Consider the following 24,974-nt stretch of genomic DNA (forward strand, 5'->3'; position numbering starts at 1 on the left):
GTAGGGAAAAAACCAGGTATGTGCTACTTTGTTTTTCTCTTGTGTGTCTACTTTAACTATTTACACAAAATATTTTATTTCTGACACTTCTAGTCACCAAATGTGTGGGGGTTTCTCCTTACAAAAATAAACAAATCTCTGACACCAGCTGAGTGTCCTACAATTTAATTCAATTCTCACACTGTGCTGCCCTAACATAGTGTCAGATCTCACAGGTAAGGGCTCTGTTTCACAAGAGTGCTCTCCCTTACCCCAACTTAAGATGCCAGTCTCAGGCTCAGGTTATCACCTGTGTTTGTGACCAACTGGCTGTAAATTAGAGGTTCCCATGATCTCCCTCCTCGGGTTCACATAATTTGCTAGAGTGGTGCATAGAACTCAGGGAGACACATTTACCAGTTTATTAAAGGTCATGATAAAGAGTACAGACAGCTAGATGAAGAGGTACATAGGGTGAGGTATGGGAAGGTCCCAAGTGCAGGAGCTTTTGACCTGGTGGAGTTTAGGTGTCACCCTCCTTGTGTGGATGTGTTCACCAGTCTGGAAGTTCCTTGGACCCCACACTATTGGTACTTTATGGAGGCTTCCTCATGTAGGCATAGTCAATTACTAACTTTGTTTCTAGACATTCCCCCCCCCCCCCTTCTTTGGAGGGTGTGGAGTAAGGATGAAAATTCCAAGCTTCCAAGCCTGGTTTGTCTTTCTGGTGACCAGCCCCCACTTAGAGCCATCCAGGAGCCCACCTAGAGTCACCTCATTGGAACAGAAGATGTACCCCTAGTACTGTCATCATTTAGGAATTTATAAGGGTTTTAGGAGCCCTGTGTCAGGGATCGGTCAAAGACAAATATTAGAACAAGAGTTGCTCCCAGTGTGTGTATCACTTAGGACATTAGAACGGTTTTAGGAGCTCTGGGGACAGAGACCAATATATGTATTTTCTATTATTTCACAATATTCTGCTATGGAAGAGCCAGCCAAGCCTTCATCTTCCATTCTTTAATTAACAATATGAACTCATGGGTTCCTACTTTTTTTAGTGGGTTATGACCTATTTCTGTCATTTATTTGGTGCTCAAATTGTTCCTGGTTTACGCAGTGGGAGCAGCTTCAGGCTGGTTTCTTGTTACATGCACTGATCATTATTTTGAACACTTCTTTACTTTTTGGAGCACCAAGATATTCCAGCCTCAAATTTTGCTTTCCTATCCCAGCAGTAGAGTCAGACATTTCTCCTTGGAGCCTTGAATTCCTTATTTTCTTCCTTTTATTTGAGGTATGATTTACAAAGAATTAGATGCAACGATGTTAATGTTATAATGAATTTTAGCAGTTATATATATCTATGTAACTATTACCCCAAACAAGATATAGAACATTTTTATCATCTAAGAAAGTTTACTCATGTCTCTTTATATCCAGTCCTCTCCCTTCCCCTAATTAAGAAGATCCTTTTTTTTTTTTTTTTTTTTTAAACTTCTGCTGCCATAGATTAGTTTTGTCTATTCTTCCACTTCATATACAGGGAATCATACATTAAGTGTTTTTTGGTCTGGCTTCTGTATCAGTCTGAATCTAGTCAGAAGAGAGAAACTACATAGTAATTTGAATAGTGAGTATTTAATATGAAGAGTTATTAACTATAGAGAAATGGATAACGAGGAATTGGCTAGTAAGAAGTAAAGACAAATTAGGAATAGCAGATATATGGAGGAGCCACTACTCCTAGACTAAGTGAGATGGAGTGTCCAGGGAAGAGTGCTCCCTCCAGCGCTGAGCTGACATCCAGCCTTTGTTGGAAAGGGCACGGCCATGACTCACTTGAATGGCAGAGAAATTGCTGTGATGTCACACTGAAAGAACTTTGTGGAAATCTGACTTCCAGAATTGCTGGAAATCTGTGCCTTGCAAAGGAAAACTATACAAGGGGAGGTGTCTCACCAAAGGTACTCTACTATAAAACCACCATAGGGAGAGTGTTTGGTGAAAGTGTTGGTTGCTGGGTACTCATGGCTGCCATGCAGCCCAGGGACAGGACATTAGAGAAGCTGCACATGCTGTAGTGACTTGATGCTGGAGAAGCTTTGCTACAGGAGCTAGGTGCTGGAGAAATCATGCATACAGTAGTAGTCTGCTGAGCAAGCACACTGGAACACAGAAACAAAACTCTTCCTTCCTGCAGAGTCTGTCCAGTGACTTCTTATAAAGCTTAATATTGTGCGAGCTGTCAAAGGAAAAAATATTTAAAGATCTCAGTTTCACTTTCACAGAACAGGCAAAAAAAGGATGAATTTGGAGCTGAGAATCAAAAAGTTATTAGTGCAGGTCACATTTTCTTTGCAATCTCTTACTTTTTATTGTATGCTAGGCATTTTGTATAAAAGAATAGTAGAGACCTAGGTAAATAATATTCACCTCCATAGAGGGGCATGCTGCTGCTTGTGTCTAGCAACTAACTAGAGTAGGATGCTTGGTCAATCTGATTTATCTTTGACCCGTAACTGGGCTTTATTGTTGCTTAGTTAATTTCATTTCACCATTGGCTTCAAATATATTGAAGGTGGTGTCAGGATTCTCTTGTCTGGAGAGCTTAGTATCTAAATATTGGCAAGTTTTCAGAGATCTCTCAGAAACTGAGTCCCCAGCTTTCTGAAATGCAGGAGATTTCTCTCTGTTTTATTGCCTGATTGTCAAATGTTTTTGGCTTATCCTTCCTGTGTTTATTCTTTTAAAAAATTTGCATATACATGCATATTTTTATTTCCTCTTTCTTACAGAAAAGGTAGCATAGTATACTACTCTTTTGCGTTTTGCTGTTTTTTACTTAACAATATACCTTGAAAATAATTTTATGTTACAGAGATGTTATTTCCTTTTTTTTTTTTTTTACAGTTGTATATAGTACTTCATTGTGTATATGGGCCATGATTTATTTGATCTCCTATATTTGGATATTTACCTAGTTTCCAGTATGTTGCTGTGATAAAAAATAAAATAAAACAAAAAATACTGTGATAAATAATCTTTTGTGTAAGTATTTTTATATTGTTGGAGTATATCCCTTTTTGAACTCCTAAACAGATACTTACCCTTTCTACTCCAGTGAAACTGCTCTTATCAAGGACCTCAGTGACCTCTGTGTTCCTAAATACAATAGTCATATCTAGATGAAGATTTCATGTGATCTCAGTCTGTATTCACTCCCTTGATGATCTCACTCAGTCTTAGGTCTCTGTTTACTGTCAGTATGCTGGTAACTCCCAGGTGTATGTATCCAATCCAGATTTATTTCCCAAATTCCAAAGTCATATATCTAGCTGCTTACTTGACATTTTTACTTGGACATCAAATAGACATTTCAAGCACATTTTCCCCCAAATTAAACTACTCACTATCCTTTCCCTCTTCCCCCTAACTATTGTACCTGCAGTTTTTTCCATCTTGTTGTAGAAACTCCATCCTTGTACTTGTTTGGAATGTTGGAATCATCCTTGATTTCTTGTTCACTCCCCATATTCAATCTGTCAGGAGATCTATTGGCTACCTTCAAAACCTACCTAGAATCTGACTGCTACTGACCGTTTCTACCCAGGTCTGAGCTACTGATTTCACTTACCTAAATTGCTGTAGCCACCTTATTGGTTTGCTTCTATAGTTTCTCTTCAAAATAGCAGCTGGAGTGATCTTTTAAAAATTTGCCAGATCATGTTTTTTACTCTTCTTAATATCTGTCCTGTGAATTTTCATCTCACTAAGAATAAAAGGTAAAGTTCTTACAAGAGCCAGTAAGGCTCTACACATTGTGGCTCCATTCAATTCTCTGAACTCACCTACTTCTCTAACCCTTGTCTCTTGCCCCTGATCCACTGGGTGTTAGCTACCGAGGCCTTCTTGCTGTTCCTTGAATAACCTGAGCATGCTTCTGGCTTATGACCTTTGCTTTTACTATTCTGCCAAAATTTTCTTTCCCCAGGCATCTGCATAGTTTATTTCATCATCACTTTCAGGTTTGTGTTTATCCAGTTTACAATTATTACAACCCTCCAATCTTGATTTCTCTCAGCCCCCAATATTCCTGTCCACTTTCCCTGCCTTTTTTTGCCCCCTCACAGGGTTTTTCTGACATACTATCTTTACTTATTTATTTATATAAATACTTATATAGACTCTAAGCTTGCTAAAAGCAAGGATTGCTGACTGGTTCCTTGCTGTATCTGTGTAGAATAGCGTTTGCCACATAATAAATAACCAGTAATTGTTGAATGAGTTGAATGAGTTAGTCATATCTGGAACTCAGATCTCTTTAAATCTTAAGGCTTAAATATTTTTCTCAGTTTAGAGCATTGGTTCTCAAACTTCAGCATGCCTCATAATCAGAAAGGAAAACTGAAATTTCATTTACTGTAAAAGTATATTCAGAGAAATTGTTTGAAATGTTATGAATGCATGTCAAGATTATAAAAAAATTGGTAGGAAAAATAGGATTTTAATAGATCTTGTAAGACTCACAAGGAGAAGGAAAGGCTAATATTAAGGAGGAAGACTGGGATTTTGTAGAGAAAGAGATTTAAAAGTGATAATAGGGATACCTGAGTGTCTTAGTTAAGTGTCTGATTTCGGCTCAGGTCATGATCTCACAGTTCGAGGGTTCAGGCCCTGCATTGGGATCTGTATTGACAGCTTGGAGCCTGGAGCCTGTTTCAGATTCTGCGTCTCCCTATCTCTCTGCCTCCACCACCCCCCTCCAAATGAATAAACATTTTAAAAAGTGATAATAAATAAGTTAGCTTATCTGGTAGATAGGGATCTGACTGGGTGTGGGTGAGTGGGGTTTTAAGTTGTAAATATAAGTTGTCCTTAAAACTTCACCTCTCTTTTTTATCTCCAGTTTAATCTTCTGATTCTGTCTTGCTCTGTCTTCACCTTTTCTTTGCCCCTTTCTCTGATTATTGTATTACTTATCTATTCTGACTATTTTGTTTCATATCACATTCTATACTCTACTACATTCTGATCCAGAATTTTATGTTGGTAGTATTATTTTTCAGGTATCGTTTGGTAACTTATTTCATTATTTTAAGGTAAGAGTTCTGGCTGTTATTTTAAAAAGTGACTAAACTTTTTCTTAATCTTTAGTTGTCATTAACTGTCCATTTGAAATTTCACTTTATCTGAAATAGAATTCTTAGTTTTAGTTGTGAGCCCCTCCCCTTATTTGGACTTTTATTAATCCATTTAATTTTTAAACTGTCTCAAATTCATATACTTCATTCCATAGCATTTGGGCATGCACATTGTGGTGTGGGTATGCTGTAAGTATTAGGTGAATGAACTTATAAGATATAATAAGACTTTCACTTGTGATTTTTTCTTCTTTGTACCTCACCAAGGACACCTTTCTTGATTAAAACCATTCTTTGATTCTCTGCTGATAGAATTTTTGATACCTCAGTTTTTAATAACTGGGTTGTGTGTGTGTGCACGTGTGTTAGTTGACATCCCACTGTTTCATTGCTTTACTGATGAATAATTTAACACTACTGATGAATAATTGAACACATTCTGTTAAATGAGAAGTTTTGTGAGATAATTGCCTTTACTGGTCTTCTGGGTATTAGATTCTTTTCCTAGGTGCTTTTACATTCTATATTAGGGTTGTGTTCAGCTGCATGTAGCAGAAACTCAAGTACAGTGGCTTAAAAATTGAACTTCTTCTTCCAGAAACAAAGAAACCTGGATATAGGCTCAACTGACTGAGCCACCCAGGTGCCCCGATTTTGTGTAAATAGTATTTAAGATATTTTTTAGAATGTGATGCTCTTTTAGAAACGTTTATTAGTTTATTTATTTATTTATTTTTAATGTTTATTTATTTTTGAGAGAGAGAGAGAGAGAGAGAGAGAGCGAGCATGAGTGGGGGAGGGGCAGAGAGAGAGTGCGAGACACAGAATACGAAGCAGGCTCGAACCCCAAGAAACGTTTATTGGTTTAAAAAAATTTTTTTAACGTCTATTTATTATTAGGAGACAGAGACAGACAGAGCATGAGTGATGGAAGGGCAGAGAGGGGGAGACACAGAATCTGAAGCAGGCTCCAGGCTCTGAGCTGTCAGCACAGAGCCCAACACGGGGCTCGAACTCACAGACTGAGATCATGACCTGAGCTGAAGTGGGACGCTTAGCCTGAGCTACCCAGGCGACCCACGTTTATTGTTTTTTGTTTTTTTTTTTTAAATACAGCGAATACAAGAGGTTTCCTGCTGCTTGGTCTTTTGGATATATAAAAATGATGAGATTCTTGTATCAGAATCAAGATAAACTGTGAATGGCGTATGTAGTTTTATTGAGATCTGCTCAGATAGAGGATTATCACAGCATCTTACAAGGACTGTAGCTGGCTTTTCAAATTAAACTAAATATAATAATGTTTAATAACCTGGGAATTGTCATAAGGCAGATCATTTCAGGTTTCTTTTCTGAATTCATTAGTATTCTGTGATTTATAATCACCACCTGCCTAAATATTAATATTCTTAGCGTGTCTGACCAAAAAAAATCTAATATCTCAAATAATAAAGTGTCACCAATTTGATATTTTGATAAATGCTTTTATTAAAAATAAACTTGTTCTCATACTGGCAAAAGGTTCCCCATTTTGCTTTATATCTTTTTAATTTCTTATTTGCAAATTCTGGTACTTCATATACTTGTTTGGACCACATTATTCTTCTTTGTAGCCTTACTGATAACTACTCATTAAAGTGTATTTGTTTAGCTTACAGACATGTCGAAGATATGTATAGGTAGAGATATTAAAACAAGTAGAAATTATTATTTACACTGAGAGAAGAACCTAAGTTCTCTTCTCTTCCTCTGCCTTCTTCTCCCACTGCCAGGGTTCGTTCAAATCCCATTGATCATAGTTTGGTTGGGGAGGTGGTGGTTTGCATTAAGGAATAATGGGAATTTCCTCATCTCTCCCGGTGAGGGACTTCGAATGCCAGAATAATTAAACTAAACTTACCACTCTTTCAGAAAATATTTATTGAATGTTAACATGGGCGATAATGAGCAACTTGCTAGAGATACAAAGATGAATTTAGGGAAAAACATTACCTCATAGTACATGATTTGAAGCACAGGTTTTGGAGCCTGACAGACCTGAGTTCACATTCTGACTTGTTTATTTGCCAGCTGTGTGATTTGTGACAAGTTATTTGACCCCTTGAAGCTTCAGTTTTTTTGTCTGTAAAAGACTCATGTCAGTAATTTTGGATGAAGTGAATGAATGCACCGAAAGTGCTTAGCACAGTTTTTGGCATATGGTAAACTTCTCAAAAACTATTATCTACTACTGTGGTGATGTATAGTGAGGAGTAAACACACAATCCAATGGAGAGAAAGTGGGTTTTTTTTTTTAGGGGAGGCTGGGGGCAGGAGACTAAAACATATTAATAAGAGAAGTCACCTGTCACATAATTAAAAAGTATGTTAGATTGATATCCTCCACCCTTGTTACAGTGAATTAAGTAAGTCTCCACTGAACACAGTCTTTTTGACTCACCTGTAATTTTTTTTTTACTTAGTGTAATAATTTTTCTTGCAAGATATGGGACATATATATGAGAAATCAGATTACCTCGTTCTCAGGATGTCTTAGACTGGACCTACTTTCTTGCTTTAAATCTTTTTTTGTAGGTTTTCTTTGGCACTTAAGCTTTGCTCATACTATAATGAGGTTTTCTCTGGTTACATGTTGAGAATAGCAATGATGTTCATGTGTAAGAATGATTTTTGAAGTTAAATGCAGTTTATGTATAGTGAGATCGTGTATTAAGGTATATAATTGTTTTGGGTTATAGCCCCAAATACAGGTATTTAAAGGAAAATAGATAAGGAAAAAAATTTAAATGATATACAATTAGGGCTACATAATTAGGAAAAAATAATAAAATGATTCTGAGTATGATTTAGGTATCCCAGATTTACAAATCCAGTACTCAGGCACAGCTCTGACATTTCTTTCAGAGACCAAATCACCACCAACTCTAGTTGTTCAGCATGCCCGGAATCTGAACTTAGAGACAGAAGGAAGCAAGAGTAATATTCTACTTTCCTTCAAGATGGAAAAAAGAAGCCATGGTTTATGTGTAAACTTTCCCTTGAACTTTATTTCAGGGAAGCTAGGAGAAATTATTTTACTTCTGCAAAAGTCTACTTCTAGGAAAGTAGCATTTAAAAAAAGAAGTAGGCAGCCAGTATAAGAGACATGTTATAAATCAAGAACTAAGGAGTTTAAGAAAGTGATGATCAGAAGACACGGGAAAAATGGATGATGGTTTGTGTCTCCAATGAATACTGATTTTCAGTTCACACTTTAATGTTTAACAATTGCATAGTAGGTGCCAGACTGTGCTGAAGTGCTTTAGTTGCCTTAATTTTCACAACATATGAATGGAAAGTCACTTTCATTTATTTTTATTTTTATTTTTTAATTTTTTTAAACATTTATTCATTTTTGAGAGTGAGAGCGTGAGTGGGGGAGGGGCAGAGAGAGTGGGAGACACAGAATCAAAAGCAGGCTCCAGGCTCTGAGCTGTCAGCACAGAGCCTGACGTGGGGCCCGAACCCACAAACCATGAGATCGTGACCTGAGCTGAAGTGGAATGTTTTGTTTTTTTTTTTTAATCTTTTTTTTTTTTTTAACGTTTATTTTTGAGACAGAGAGAGAGCATGAACAGGGGAGGGGCAGAGAGAGAGGGAGACACAGAATCTGAAACAGGCTCTAGGCTCTGAGCGGTCAGCACAGAGCCTGACGTGGGGCTCGAACTCACAGGCCGTGAGATCATGACCTGAGCCGAAGTCGGACACTTAACCGGCCGAGCCACCCAGGTGCCCCTGAAGTGGAATGTTTAACTGATGAGCCACCCAGGCGCCCCAAGTCACTTTCATATTATTAGCCTCAATTTGCAGATGAGGAAATGGAGTCTTTGAAAGGCTAATTAGTTTGCTCACACTCAGAAAACTAGTTAAGTGGCTGTGGGGAATGTCCCCAAGCCCCAATCCTTGACATTATATTAATACAATTAACTGTTTTGTTTGGTGTTAAGAGAGAATCAAATATGAGAGTGTTGATTAAAGACAGATATTGGGGGGCGCCTGGGTAGCTCAGTCGGTTAAGCGACCGACTTCATCTTCAGGTCATGATCTTGCAGTTTGTGAGTTCGAGCCCCACATCAGGCTCTGCGCTGACAGCTCAGAGCCTGGAGCCCGTTTTGGATTCTGTGTCTTCCTCTCTCTCTGCCCCTCCCCCTCTTACACTCTTTCTCTCTTTCCTTCAAAGATAAATAAACATTAAAAAAAAAAAAAGATATATTGGGAAACTTGATTTCTAAAGCTGGTTCTGATTTGGTGAAAATTCTGGGGATAGTTAAATAATCTGCCTCACATCCATTACTGAGCCATCTTCTTATCAAGCCTGGTTTCTCTTCTGATATCTTCTGCTTCCTATGTCTGCCAGTTTTAGAAATTGGAGGTTGGTCCTGGCATTATCTTTAAATGTCCAAAGTAGATAGCGGGGAGTAGCATAGAAGCCAAGTAAAGATTGTAAGTAACATTTTTGAAAATTTGAGGATGGTTCATATTTGGAGGATTAATGGATTTGACTTTGGTCCATATATCATGATAGAATCATAAAAAATTGCTTTGCAAGACAGGTATCTTGATAAGAGTAGTTGATTTCTTACTATAATCATTATAGTTATCAAAGTGTTCTTGTAGTTAAACTTATTTTGATCTTCTTAATGACAGTGTAGCTATTCTGCTAACTGCCCATAAAGTGTGAGTTTATTGACAGTGTTCATTTGGTTTTAGATTATTGCAATGTCTAAGATTATCCAGTCATTGCTTTCTAAGAATGTTCGTTAGAAAACAGCAAACTATTTTCCATTGTCAACACTTTAAGGATTGAGATTTGAGTCTTTTGGTGGACATGAGCACTAATATATTCACTTCTGTTATATCACTTATTTTGAAAATGTGAATTATTTTAATGTGATTGATATATCAGGGGATGATTTGACCTTAATGGGAATTTCTCATGCTTAAGCACAATTTCCTCTGTGAGAAATACATGGTAAATGCAAAAAACTGTACCCCACTGAAACAGGTTGCATAGGAATATACAAAATGCACACACCTCAAACATGTACCGGCTATCCCAGTTTACCTTGTAGGTTGTGAGTTACACCCATCCACATTAGGTATTACAACTTTATATATGGCATCTGATAACACTTTTTCCACCCTCCTTCACATCTACTTCCAAGTTAAAACCCTTCTGACACTTCCACGAACAAATCTCAGGTCTTTTTCAAGGTAAAGTGCCATATTTATTGTAGTATTTCTTTCTTAGCCATTTAATTTGTGTAAAATTGTGCTACTGTGCTACTGTGTTTTAGGTTCTTACTGCTGGTGGTTTTTTGTTTTTTTGTTTGTTTTTTCTTTTTTTATTCATTACTGACATAGTTTTGAGTGTTGTGTTCTCAACCCCATTTTTTCCATAAGCTTTCTGGTTTTTATCATGTGATTTTGCACAAAATTTTACAATGGGTTTTTCTATTCTGCAAGTCTACTATTTTTATGGCTTAGGTTTTTAATATTTTATTTCTATATTTTTAATACATCTAGAATTTATTTTTGTATGTAGGCAACAGTAGGAATCCATCAACTCCCTCTGCCATTTCTTTCTTTAATGACAACCTCCGCCACTTGACCCAACATTTACTAAATCTTCATCTTCCCTTGCTCCCCCCTCAGTTTGACATTTTACGTTTTCCTATACTTAACTTTGGACTCTATCTGAGCTCATATCAGTAAAAATTTTACTTTATATCAGTTAAAGTTGTATCTCTGAATACCTACTGGGGATTAAAAGAAATTGATGTATTTGTATAGATGGATTCCAGTTCTTAGTTTTAGGTTCTGTTAGTGTTATGACATTAAGAATGTTTATCTTTGTTTGATACTTGGTGTCTTGCATAAACTGCCCTAAACACTCTCCGTAGGTCTAAATAACCAGGCTTATAAAGATAATGATTTTTGTGATTATTTTTTGAAATAGGGAATATGATGAGAGGATGCCGTTTATACTTTTTTTTCTTTAAGTAATTTTTTAACCCACAAGCCAGCATAATAATTTTATTTAAATTCACTAAGATTATTTTCATCTATCTAAAGGTGGAGTAGATAAGCATTTGTAGTTTTTATACTACCCAGCATTTTGAGAATACCTCTGTCGCTGAGTTTTACATTATATGAAACCATCTGTAAGGTCTCTTACTTCTCTGTTAGGCTGTGAGTTTCCTTTCTTTATATATATATTTTTTAAAGATTTTATTTTTAAGTAATCTCCACATGAAACATGGGGCTTGAACTCATAACCCCAGTATCAAGAGCCATGGGCTCCATCGACTGAAACTTGCCCTGAGGCTGTAAGTTTCTTGAGAGCAGTTCACTGTTGGTATCCGTGGTACCCAGCATGACTCTGAGCATGTTAGTAGACACTTCAGGACTGTTTGTTTATTTAAACTCTCTTATAAACTCCCAACACTCTTTGTATTTCTCTTGTGCTACTAGCACCTTCTATTTTTAATTGTACTCGTCTTCGGTTTTCCTTAACTCTCATTACCAGACTGGATGCTCCTTTTAGGCAAGAACTATTATTAACTTAAAAATTTTTTCTCCAGTACCTTCTCAAGGCCTTATACTTTGTTCATAATGAACATTGAATAACTAGAAGATCAGAAGACATTTTATTTTAAATTTTATTTGTAGATTAAGACTAGAAAAAGATTTGAGGCAGCCTTGCCCATCTGTATTTCACATGTGTTAGAAGTAGAGAAGCTTTCGTAAGCCCAAGAGTATAATTTGTAAAGAATTTTAGCTAACGTGTTACTAAAATAAAGTTTTTACTATGTGTATGTGTGTTTTGGTTGTTTCTTCATGTTATTTATAAGAATGCTTAGTGCCTGGACTTAGTCCTCTAAAATAGCAGGTTAATTTTAACTTCACAGTCCTGCTGGACTGGTTCATTATATGGTTTGGAGAAACCGAGGGAAGGCAAATGATGCAGGAAGTGGTAGTGGTAGTTCTGTAAATACTCTGTGGATTTGACCTTTTACTGAACCTGGTGGCAAAACAGTTCTATAATGTAACTTTAAAATATTTGATTAGAAAATGTGTATATTAAAAAGGATCTAAAGTTTTAAATTTTGTTTTCATGATTTTGGATTTGTTTTTGGTGTAGTGCCATTGGATATGTATTGAGACATTGTAGGTTGGGGGGATACTTAGAAGCCAGTCAACTTGAAAGGCAAAGATTTTTCTAGAGTGCTCTCTGATCCTTCACTCTTAGAGATCTTATTTGTTTTGTGGGATTCACAGAAAATTTATACTGACTTAATAATTAAAAATTTTTACTGACAAAAATAAATACTTTGGGGGTGATTAAAATGTTTTGGAACTAGACAGAGATGGTGAATGTAGTACATGCCACACTGAATTTCATTTATTATTTTTTTAAGTTAGAAAGTGTATTTATAAAAATTTTACCTTTATATCCCTTTTAATACTGTACTTATTTTCTGTTGGAACCTTTGTAAATTTTTATGTACATTTTCTGACAGTTCTAACGTATCTATCTATATATATATATACACACACACACACATGCATACATACATATGTCTATAAAGTCATAGTTTTAAAAATTATAATAAGGCCATACTTTACATATTACTCTGTGATTTCTTTTCACTTAAGGATAAAACTTGGAGAATTTTTAATCTTGAAATAGATGCACTGCACATTGTTTAAACTGTACATAGTATTCCATGGTTCATGGAATATGTCATACCATGGTATATGTCCAGAATTTGATCATTTCCCTATTATTTGATCCTCTTTCTGGTCCTTCTTTCCTACTTTAAAAAAGCAATTAATAAACTTTATTTTTAAGAGCAGTTTTGGATTCACAACAAAATTGAGCAAAAAATACAAAAGTTCTCGTGTACTCCCTGTCCCCACACATGCATCCTTCCCCACTGTCAGCAACCCACACCACAGTTGTACACATTTGTTAAAATTGAACCTACATTGACACATCATTATTACCCAAAGCCTGTAGTTTACATTAAGGTTCCTTTCTGGTTCACTGCATATTTCACTAAATTACAAAGTAGAAATGGCTAAAGAGAGAATTAGTGATTTGCAGATAGGTTTGAAGAAATTGCCAGAGTGCAGTGCAGGTAAAGAGATGGAAAATATGAAAGAGTGGTGAGTAGAGTAGTTTACTACTTCCATTCTGTAGTAAACTCTTTTGGTTCCTGCTCATAGGACTGTTTTAAGCCTGTCTTAATACTTAGAGGGAATAGATGGCTTAAAAAACATTTTTCAAAAATTGACTCAAGAAATAGAAAACCCGAATAGACCGATGACCATTAAATGGCTTGCATCAGTAGAGGAGAAGACTCAGTCCTGTTACTCTCTTCCCCTTAGTTGAATCCTGTGACTCCTTGTAAAATGGAATACTTCTTTTGCCTTTAGTCAGTAGAGTGTATGCCCCACTGACACTATGTGGCATTGCCAGGCCACATAGAAAGTGTCCTTTCTGGGCATCCTCAGTTCATAGATCAGAATTTTGGTTGGACTCTCTGGTCCAGAGGAAGTGTTGCATTCTATAACTGAACTGTGATTTCTTCCCAGCCCTTCACACTCTGCGTTCTCTCTGCCCTTCTCCTGTCCTTCTGCAGTACTGATACCATTCTCATACCCTTGTCCTAGATATATCGCAGGCACAATCCACAAACTGAGGCTTCTGCATTAGAGTATGTGAAAGGGAACTCATTGCTTCCATGTGTGGTAGTGGGAGGTGTCTTCCTTTTCTTTGAGAAGTAACTAAGGACCCCTTAATGCCTAAGGAGCATTAAGTATCCGCTCCTTCTTGTTAGGATTATTCTGTCCTCGTCACTTGTGGGATGGTGATATGTGTTGTTAAACGTGGTCGGTGAATGAGGCTCTTCTCTGCTCCCACTTGGAGCACTACTGGCCCATCTTTGCTTATTAGTGTCAGTTAGCAGGCAGGGATGGTTACTCTCCCTTCTTTTCCCTGCCAGGTTCTGGCCCTGGTTTGGTTGTACCATATAAGCTGGCAAGTATCCCTCTGAATCATTAGATTCTACTTCTGAGATAGTATACAGCTGTTTGCAAAACCCATTTACTGGAGTACTGTAGTCCCTTATACAATATCCCATTAGTTAGTGATAATTTCTGACATTCCTGGAATAGAGAACATCATTACCTTTAGTCTTCCCTATGAGAAGTGTTCACTTTCTCTCCTTTACTGCTATAGGATGCTACAAATCTTCCCACTTTATACCAATATTCCACTCTCATTTGGGAGCAGTGGCTCAAGTTTTAAGGGTATGTAAATCAAGACTGCTTCAGATACACATACAGAACTCTGATGACCTCCACTCCTCCTAGATTTTGCCTCAGTGGTTTAGGGCTAGAAGCTGTTGATTATGCACTAACAATAATGAGTACTGTGATCATAGTTTAAAGATCACTCTTGTTGCTCTGTGATATTCTATTTAATGCTGTTAAGGACATGTATGAGGTTTTTATCAATCTATATTTATGAAAGTATCTCTATACAAACTCCTTACATTTTTGGATAATCATTTACCTCAGTGATAAAATTCATACTTATTAACAGTTTATTAGTCTTTCTCTTGATAGTTTCTGAATAGGGAATGCCATATGTTTATTTTCTCCAAATCATCTTGATACATTATTGCCCCCTCAGTCATCTGAGGTGGGTATATAAAGGGTTATTGTGCAAAGGCTTATTGAGGTGGTAAAAAGTCATTACAGGGACACTGATTTTTCCAGCATTGTTTAAAATTGCTGCTTGCAGGCCTTCCCCATCTCTCTCCAAAACTAGGCTATAGATTGGGTACCTGCCTTTCCAGTACACACAGGTGCCCCTGCTATTTTCTTGCTGATATAAGATGCTAAGGCCTGGCAGGTTCTCTCTACTCACCTTGGCAAGGGCTTAGTGACAGCCATACAGTCTGTCTGTAATATTTGCTTAGTCTTTCAAAGATCTTTTCTCTAAAGGTGGTGCAAGGCCTTTGAGCACAGTCCTCTCTGGGTCTGTTCCTTGTTTGAGAATTTTTGGGTCTGCCTCATAGCTTCTTTAACTGAGTTACGGTAGAGCTGACACTCATCCAAGTGATGGTTTTAATTTTCTCCTTTAGGCAATATAGCACCATGAGAGACATTCTTGTCTCCTTAACTTACATTCTGCTTTCCCGTTGGTTTAGAAGCTTTGATTTTAGTGTGAGATGCCATTCTCAGTACTCCATTCACCTGGCCTAAGTGGGGCTAGAGGGGGAGGACATAGGCCTTAGCCAATCAGTGTGTCACATTGGTTTCTTCAGTACTACACACATTACCTAAACCATCTGATTGGAGTGAATCTTAGAACAAAGACCTTGCTCTCTTCTGCTGGACTGGGTGTGCTGATGATGGGAGTTTGAAGTTGTTGCGGACCACAGTGTGGAGGCCGAGAATAGGTCCAGTGTGGGTGAAGCAATCAAGAGTTGGATTCTTGTGATATCCTCAAGCTTTGGTTGCAGCAGAGGTCAACCTTACCCCTGATTATTCTCTAAAATAAACAGAAAGTTCTCTATTTTGCTTAACCCAGTGAGGATTGAGTTTGTTTCCTTGATAGAAAGACTTAACTTCAGAGAATACCTTAAATAATTGCTTCTCCTGGGCCCCTGGGTGGCTCAGTTGGTTAAGCTTCTGACTTGGGTGCAGGTCTTGAACTCATGGTTCATGAGTTCAAGTCCCGAATCTGGTGAGCTTGTGCCCCACATCAGGTGAGCCCTGCTTTGGATGAGCTCAGGGCCTACATCGGATGAGTTCAAGGCCTGCTTTGGATGAACATGAGCCTCTCTTTGGGTGAGCTCTGCTTCCCCCCCACCCCCACTCTCACTCATTTGCATCCTCTCTCTCTCTCTCTCTCTCTCTCTCTCTCTCTCTCTCTCTTTCTCTCTCATTAAAAAAAAATTGTTTCTCCTATTTTTTGTAAGTCCTTCCAGATAGTTATGTCTTTACTAGATGTTGGGATGTTTGTACAGACTCTAAGACTTGATTGTCATGCCTGTTTTTAAAACAAACTTAATACGGTCCCTTAAATAATTGACTTGTGACAGAACAGTCTTTTGAAAATGTGAAAAATTCCTGGGATTTCTGTAACTCTATTCTCTTTTTACACTATTACTCCTGCCTCATAGCTGGTGTTGCTTTTTTTTTTTTTTAATTTAAATCCAAGTTAGTTAACATATAGTATAATAATGATTTCAGGAATAGAATTTAGTGAGTCATCACTTACACGTAACACCCAGTGCTCATCCCAACAAGTGTCTTCCTTAATGCCCCTTGCCCATTTAGCCCATCCCCCCACCCAACACCTTGCCAGCAACCCTCAGTTTGTTCTCTGTATTTAAGAGTCTCTTATGGTCTGTCTCCCTCTGTTTTTATATTATTTTTGCTTGCCTTCCCTTATGTTGATTTGTTTTGTATCTTAAAGTCCACATATGAGTGAAGTCCTATGATATTTATCGTTCTCTCACTGACTTATTTTGCTTAGCATAATATACTCTAGTTCCATCCACGTTGTTGCAAAGGGCAAGATTCATTCTTTTAGATTGCCGAGTAATATTCCATTTTATACATATATATACCACATTTCTTTACTCATTCATCATTCGATGGACATTTGGACTCTTTCCATACTTTGGCTGCTGTCGGTAGCACTGCTATAAACATTGAGGTGCATGTGCCCCTTTGAAACCACTCCTGTATCCTTTGGATAAATACCTAGTAGTGCAATTGCTGGGTTGTAGGGTAGTTCTATTTTTAATTTTGGAGGGAACCTCCATACGCTTTTCCAGAGTGGCTGCACCAGTTTACATTCCTGCCAGCAGTGCAAAAGCATTCCTCTTTTGGGTTTTCCAAGTAGAGTATTATGCCATCTGTGAAGAGTGAAAGTTTGACTTCCTCCTTGCTGATTTGGATGCCTTTTATTTCTTTGTGTTGTCTGATTGCTAAGGCTAGGACTTCCAACACTATGTTGAATAACAATGGTGAGAGTGGACATCCTTGTCATGTTCCTGACTGTAAGGGGAGAGCTCTCAGTTTTTCCCCATTGAAGATGATATTAGTGGTGGGTCTTTTGTATATGGCTTTTATGATCTTGAGGTATGATCCTTATATCCCTACTTTCGTGGGAGTTTTTTATCAAGAAAGGATGCTGTGTTTTGTCAAATGCTTTCTCTGCATCTATTTAGAGGTGGTTCTTATCCTTTCTTTTATTAATGTGATGTGCCACATTGATTGATTTGCAGATATTGAACCAGGCCTGCATCCCAGGAATAATTGTTGATTGTGGTGAATAATTCTTTTCATGTATTGTTGGATCCAGTTTGCTGGTATCTTATTGAAAATTTTTGCATCCTTGTTCATCAGGGAAATTGGTCTGTAGTTCTCCTTTTTGGGGGGGGTCTCTGTCTGGTTTTGGAATCAAGGTAATGCTGGCCTCATAGAATGAGTTTGCAAGTTTCCATTCCATTCTTTTTTTTTTTTGGAACAGTTTCAAAAGAATAGGTGTTAACTCTTCTTTAAATGTTTGATAGAATTCCCCTGGAAAACTACCCAGCCCTGGACTCTTGTTTGTTGGGAGATTTTTGATTACTGATTCAGTTTCTTTACTGGTTATGGGTCTGTTCAAATTTTCTATTTTTTCCTGTTTTAGTTTTGGTAGTTAATATGTTTCTAGGAATTTGACCATTTCTTAAATGATTGTCCAGTTTGTTGGCATATGATTGCTCATAATTTTCTCTTATTATTGTTTGTATTTCTGCAGTGTTGGTTGTGGTCTCTTTCATTTGTGGTTTTATTTATTTGGATCCTTTCCTTTTTCTTTTTGATCAAACTGGCTAGCGTTTATCAATTTTGTTAATTCTTTTAAAGAATCAGCTCCTGGTTTCATTGATCTGTTCTACTGTTTTGTTGTTGTTTTTTTGAAATCGATATCCTTGATTTCTGCTCTAATTTTTACTATTTCCTTTCTTCTGGTTTCGGGTTTTATTTGCTGTTCTTTTTCCAGGTCTTCAAAAATTTTTCTTTAATGTTTTTATTTTATTTTGAAAGAGAGACAGCGTGTGAGCGGGGAAGGGGCAGAGAGAGAGGGAGACACAGAATCCGAAGCAGGCTTCAGGCTCTGAGCTGTCAGCACAGAGCCTGACGTGGAGCTCGAACTCACGGACTTTGAGATCATGACCTGAGCTGAAGCCAGACGCACAACTGACTGAGCCACCCAGGTCCCCTCTTTTTCCAGGTCTTTAGGATGTAAGGTTAGAGTGTATATTTAAGACATTTCTTCTTTCTTTAGGAAGGTCTGGATTGCTATATAATTTCCTCGTATGACCACCTTTGCTGCATCCCAAGAGTGGACTGTCATGTTATCATTTTCATTGGCTTCCATGTATTTTTTAATTTCCTTTTTAACTTCTTGGTTAACCCATTAATTCTTTAGTAAGATGTTCTTTAATCTCCAAGTATTCATTGTCTTTCCACATTTTTTCTTGTGGTTAATTTCGAGTTTCACAGTGTTGTGATCTCAAAATATGCACAGTATGATCTTGATCTTTTTGTACATGTTGAGGGCTGATTTGTGTCCCAGTATGTGATCTATTCTGGAGAATGTTCCATGTGCACTTGGGAAGAATGCATATTCTGCTGCTTTAGGGTGAAATGTTCTGAATGTATCTGTTAAGTCCGTCCAGCCCAGCGTGTCATTTAAAGCCATGTTTCCTTGTTGATTTTCTGCTTAGATGATCTGTCCATCGTTGTAAGTGGGATGTTGAAGTCCCCTACTATTAGGGTATTATTGTCAATGAGTTTCTTTATGTTTATGATTAATTGATTTATATATTTGGGTACTCTCACGTTGGGGACATAAATGTTTACAATTGTGGTCTTCTTGGTGGATAGACCCCTTAATTATGATATAATACACATCTTCATATCTTGTTACAGTCTTTATTTCAAAATCTAGCTTGTCTGATATAAGTATGGCTATTCCAGCTTTCTTTTGGCAACCATTAGCATGCTAGGTGATTCTCCATCCCCTTATTTTCAATCTGCAGGTGTCTACATCTAAAATGGGTCTCTTGTAAACAACATATAGATGGATCTTGTTTTCTTATCCATTCTGTTACCCTCTGTCTTTTGATTGGAGTGTTTAGTCCATTGACATTTAGAGTGAGCACTGTGAAATATGAATTTATTGCCACTATGTTGCCTGTAGAGTTGGAGTTTCTGGTGGTGGTCTCTGGTCCTTTCTAGTCTTTGTTGCTTTTGGTCTTTTTTGTTTAGTTTCATCTTTTCTCCCTTCAGAGAGTTTCCCTTAAAATTTCTTGTGGTGTTGGTTTAGTCATCACGAACTGTTAGTTTTTGTTTGGGAAACTCTTTATCTCTCCTTTTATTTTGAATAACAGACTTGCTGGGTAAAGAATTTTTGGCTGCATATTTTTCAGTTCAGCACGTTGCATATATCCTGCCACTCCTTTATGGCCTGCCAAGTTCCTGTGGATAGTTATGCTGCAGACCTGATCTGTCTTCCCATATACATTAAGGACTTTTTTTCTTTTGCTGCTTTCATAATTCTTTTCTTGTCTTTGTATTTTGTGAATTTGACGGTGATATGCCTTGATGATGGTCGGTTTTTGTTGGATCTAATGGGAGTTCTCTGTGCTGCTTGGATTTTGATGTCTGTCCCCTTCCTCATATTAGGAAAGTTTTCTGCTATAATTTGCTCACATAAACCTTCTGCCCCCTTTTCTCTCTCTTCCATCTTCTGGGACTCCTATGATTTGGATATTATTCCTTTTTAATAAGTCACTGAGTTCTCTAAGTTTTGTATTGTGCTCTTTTGCCTTTATTTCTCCTTTTTTCTGCTTCATTATTCTCCATAATTTTTTCTTCTTTATCGCTGATTCGCTGCTCTGCTTCATCCGTCCTTGTCAACATGGCATCAATTTGAGATTTCATCTCTGTTAATAGAATTTTTAATATTGTCCTAACTAGATTTTACTTCTTTTATCTCCACAGAAAGGGATTCCATGCTTTTTTGCGACCGCAGCTGGTGTTCTTATTATCGTGGTTCTAAATTTTAGTTAAGACATCTTGCTTATATCTGTGTTGATTAAGCCCTTGGCTGTCATTTCTTCCTGTTCTTTCTTCTGGGGTGAATTCCTTTGTTTTATCATTTTGGAAGAAGAAAAAAAAATAAATATAAAAAATTTAAATTAAAAAATTAAATTAAAAATAAAAAATTTAAATTAAAAAATTTAAAACAAAACAAAAAACTCAAAGGAAGCTAGATGCTAGGTGTGTTTTGGTCTGCTTGTTGAAAGAAGCTTGATAGAATAGAGAAAAAAGGGAAAGAAAAGAAAAAAGGTAAAAAATTAAAAAATTAAAAAATTAAAAAAACTTATAGAATAAAATAGAATAAAATGAAATAAAGAAAATTAAATAGAATAAAAAATTTTAAAAAGTAAAAAAAATAATTACAAATTGAAAAAATTCAAAAAAAGAATATAAAAATAAATTTTTCTCTTTTGGTATCCAAGGAAAAAAAAAAAGAAAAAAAAAACCAATTTAAATGAAAACGGAATAAAAAAAAACTAATAAATGAACGAGCAGACAGAATTAAACCTGAATGAAGTTACATCCAGTTTTTCTTAGAACTGAAAATATGAAGTCTTCTATAGTCTGGACACTAAATAGGTGAAGTGACTTGTGCTGGTCTTCTAGGAGATGTGCTTGGAGGGTGCATTTAGGTGGGACTTGGTGTAATGGCTCCGTTCTTCACTAGGTGGTGCTGTTTAGCTTACTGGGGTGGATCAGTGTGGTATGCATGCCCATGCACAGGAGAGGTGGAAATGACTTCACCCAGCTCCCTAGTCTCTGGCACAGGAACTTCCTGCTCTCACTCCTTGATCAAGCACCCCTCCTTTGTCTCTGGCTTCTGTCCACTCCCCGCCGCTACCCTGTTCATGTCCAAGCTGTCTGCCTGCCAGGTGGCGCCTCCCTCAAGAGTTTTATCTCAGATGAGATTGTGTTTTAGAACCCCACACTGTTCGTGAGATCAGTGCAGCAGCAGAGGTTCAGACATTATGGCAAACCGCAACACACAGCCAGTGCCGGGTTTCACCTCAGTCTGGTATCTTTGTCCCAGTAGCAGCAAACGTGGCTGTTCTCTGGAGTCTGCTGGGACCTTTGTCAGTGGGGAGGTCATGTGGCCTCTACTTTCCAGGCAGGGAAACTGCTTCTCCCCTTGTGGCACAAGGACCCCTTAGACCCCTCTATCTGCCCCTGGGGATTTGCCCTACTTCCTCCCCAGAGCACTATCTAGAACTTCAGACTCTGTGCTCCACTGTTTATAGAATCCTGGTGGTATTGAAACCCTCTCCTGTCTTCCTGTCACTGGTTTTGGGGAACAGATTTCTTGTTTGTTTGGTCCCCTGTGAGTGTTTTCACTCGTTCTCTCTTTCTCTCTAGCTACTTTTGGGAGAGTGTTTTCCTGTACTCTCCCGATGTATCACACTCTCCCCCTTTTCTCTCTTCTCTCTCTGCAAAAACAGCTCTCTACCCTCTGCGGCTTTTCTCTGCCCCATTTCACCTCTCTGCACCGGGTACCTGCCGGGTTCTATGGCTCAAGTTATGCAGATTGTTGTGTTAATTCTCAGATCAATTTCCTAGATGTGCAAAATGGTTTGGTGCTGATCTAGCTGTGTTTCAGGGATGAGACAAACTGAAGGTCTCCATGCTGTTGTGCCAAATTTCCTCCCTCTCCCTCATAGCTGCTTCTTTAATCAGCCCTTTTTATTTTGGTAAATTGCTGAAATCAAAACTGTTTATCATCACCCTTTGGAAGGTGCTGGCTAAGATGTATAGGTGGTGGTCCCCTGGGTCCTCAAAGCTTCTGATTGTATAAAATTAGCAGACAGAGCATATATCAGGAGCTTGGTCAGATACTGCACCCCATTTAGTAACATGTATGTTATTATCTGAAATTGTAGTTGGTCAGTCTGATATGTTTTTTTCAGAACCACTGAACAGTTATCTTAATTCTGACCCTTTGCAGAGATAGGGTCAGATCCCACAGGTTAAGGGCTCAGTGCTATAAGATTGCCCCCTCCCTCCCACAGCCCACTTCAGATGCCTATTGCAAGTCTGGGTGTCAGGCTTGTGACCCTACTGGCTATAGATTGGAAGGTCCCGTGACCTCTTCCTTGTGTTCAGTTGATGTGCTAGAGTGGCTCGCAAAATTCAGAGAAACTTTTTACTAATGAGATTATCAGTTTTTTGTAAAAGGCTGTAACTGAGGAGCATCCAGGTGGAAGACATGCATAGGGCAAGGTATGCAGGAAGGGGCACGGAGCTTCCATTTTGTCTATGTGCACCCCACTCCCCAAATCTCCATGTGTTCACCAACCTGATGGAAGCTCTGTGAACCCCATCCTTCTGGGTTTTTATGGAGACTTCGTTACATACACACAATCAGTTAAATCTTTGGGCATTGGTGATTGATTCAAACTCCAGCCCTTCTCTGCTTCCTCCAAAGTCTGTGGGGTGAGACTAAAAGTTCCAACTCTATCCAATCACATGTTTGGTTCTCTTGGCAACCAACCCTCATTATTACATTACCCAGAGGCTTTCCAAAAGTCATCTTGTTAACACAAAAAATCACCTTACCACTCTCTTAGCAAAGTATAAGGGTTTTAGAAGCAGTGTGCCTAGAACAAGTCGAAGACTAAGTATATACAGTAAAACCTTGGATTATGAGTAACTTGTTCTGCGAGTGTTCCACAAGATGAGCAAATATTTCTAATAATTTTTAACTTGAGAAATAAGTGATGTCTTGCAATATGAGTAGTATGTGATGTGATGCTGAATTCCCATGATCACAGCTGAGGCAATGATTCTCTCTCTGGCTGTGGGATTATGTGTGATAGTCAATGCAGTGTCGCATTTCTGCAAAATCTTCAAAAAGAGGCAAAAGCAAGTGTTGTTGGATAGGTTTCTTGTTAAAGTTGCACAAAAAGAAAAAGATTCCATTGAGCCAGTAGATAGCAGTGATTTCCTTTGTGATAGTGAAAGTAATCCTACATAATAACCCTCCTCTTTCTTGTCTCCCTCACACTAGCTACAAAGGTTGTCAAAGGTAAGTGCAGGTTAATTTATTTTCTTTATATTTTGTATTTTATTTATTATTTTGTATTATATTACAGCATTGCAATCATTTTTACGTAAATATTTTTGGGCTGTGGAATGAATCATCTGAGTTTCCATTATTTCTTATAGGGAAATTTGCCTTGATATACAAGTGCTTTGGATTACAAATGTGTTTCTGGAACAAATTATGCTCACAAACCAAGGTTTTACTGTATTTCTTTTTATAAAATTATAGTTTCACAGTTGTTAGCAAATAGTTCATCGGTACTGGTCAGGCTTGGAGGGCCAGCATACTGCTGAAGTGTAGTAACTTCTACTTTCTTAACCCTAAGCTTCTTTCAGAAATCCTGGGCATTCCACGGGGAATCTTATGAGTCCCACTCCATTCAGATATTGTGAGTATTTGTTGAGTGAACCAGGTACAGCAAATAGACCAACTGAAAAATTGTTGTGGCTTATTCATCATAGCTTTTCTTAACTGAAACTTTCACTTGCTATCTCACCAGTCTTGGGGAAGATAGGAGATATTTGAAAGAATGCTGTGGGGTTGAGTCTAACGCATTGTGGATTCTGAGTATTTCCAATTTGGGGTTCAAAGATTATTTCTTGATCCTCTTTTCCAACAAATGGGAGAAGTTCTTGTGATGGATATGATTTATCAGAACATTGTATATTAGCAGGGTAACAGAAACTAGGTTACTGTTACCAGGGAGTCCTCTGAGTGTTTCTCACTTCCAGAAGATAAGGCTTAGAGGAATTTTTCACTGTGTTCATTATGGCTGTCAGCCCAGTAATGTGTTTCTCTGAAACCATGTCTGTTTGTTTCACTAAAAAGGGGTGTTTTTGTCAAGACGGGGGTACGGGTCGTTCAATTCTTGCAAATAGTTCAGTTTCAGAATGATATATTTATAAGGTAAACCAATCTTTATGTTGCTAATATCAATTGCCTCTTAGAGCAGAACTCTGGTGAATTATTATGCATTGATAATCTCTATATCCTGGGTTTGTATGGATCAGGGTCCTGGTGTGATGTGGGGTGTGTGTGTGTGTGTGTGTGTGTGTGTGTGTGTGTGTGTGTGTTTGTGTGTGTGATTTGCTAATTGCCCTGGGAGGGGATGGACTAGGGCAAGATGTCATTGCAATTCATTTTCTTTGTAATCTAGTTATTACTGTGTTAGTTTATGTCTTCATTCTGCAAATATTTATTGAGCACCTTTTATGTGTTGGACACAGAATGTGCAGAGATAAAAAATTGAATTTTTGCATTCATAGGCTAGTAGAGGGAACAGTTAAAAAAGCAATTATGATAGAATGTAAGTGTTTATTATATGAGGAGGACAAAGGAGGGATAGGTAACCAGAACTTGGCTGGGGTAGTCCTGGGAGTCTTCTGGGAGATATCTGAGCTAAAATTTGAAGGATGAGTAGGAGTTAGACAAGCTGAGATAGCAGTATGTTTGACTCTCTAATTTACATAAATGTCTTTATTTTTGTTAAATCTTAATAAAATAGTTATACAATTTTTGACTTTGAAGCCTCCTAAAATAATAGTGACCAATATTTAATGGGCTTTTACTATAAAAAATAATATATAATGGGCTTT

The 24,974-nt window shown here is 37.6% G+C and overlaps 1 protein-coding gene across 10 annotated transcripts in view; it reads left to right on the forward strand.

Moving 5' to 3' along the window:
• Nucleotides 1-24,974, forward strand: part of TANC2 (tetratricopeptide repeat, ankyrin repeat and coiled-coil containing 2) — a 361,357-nt gene that overhangs the window by 19,932 nt on the left and 316,451 nt on the right. The window contains exons 1-2 of one of the 10 annotated variants that reach the window (XM_042916898.1): nucleotides 1,609-1,946; nucleotides 23,705-23,767. The exons of 8 other annotated variants lie outside the window; for them this stretch is intronic. The gene's annotated coding sequence lies outside the window, so the exon portion shown is untranslated. Of the gene's footprint in view, nucleotides 1-1,608; nucleotides 1,947-23,704; nucleotides 23,768-24,974 lie in introns of those variants that run through there. One more of the 10 variants, XM_042916897.1, reaches the window with a different exon arrangement.

Source organism: Panthera leo, chromosome E1, assembly GCF_018350215.1.
Source record: "Panthera leo isolate Ple1 chromosome E1, P.leo_Ple1_pat1.1, whole genome shotgun sequence".
NCBI classification, from domain to species: domain Eukaryota; kingdom Metazoa; phylum Chordata; class Mammalia; order Carnivora; family Felidae; genus Panthera; species Panthera leo.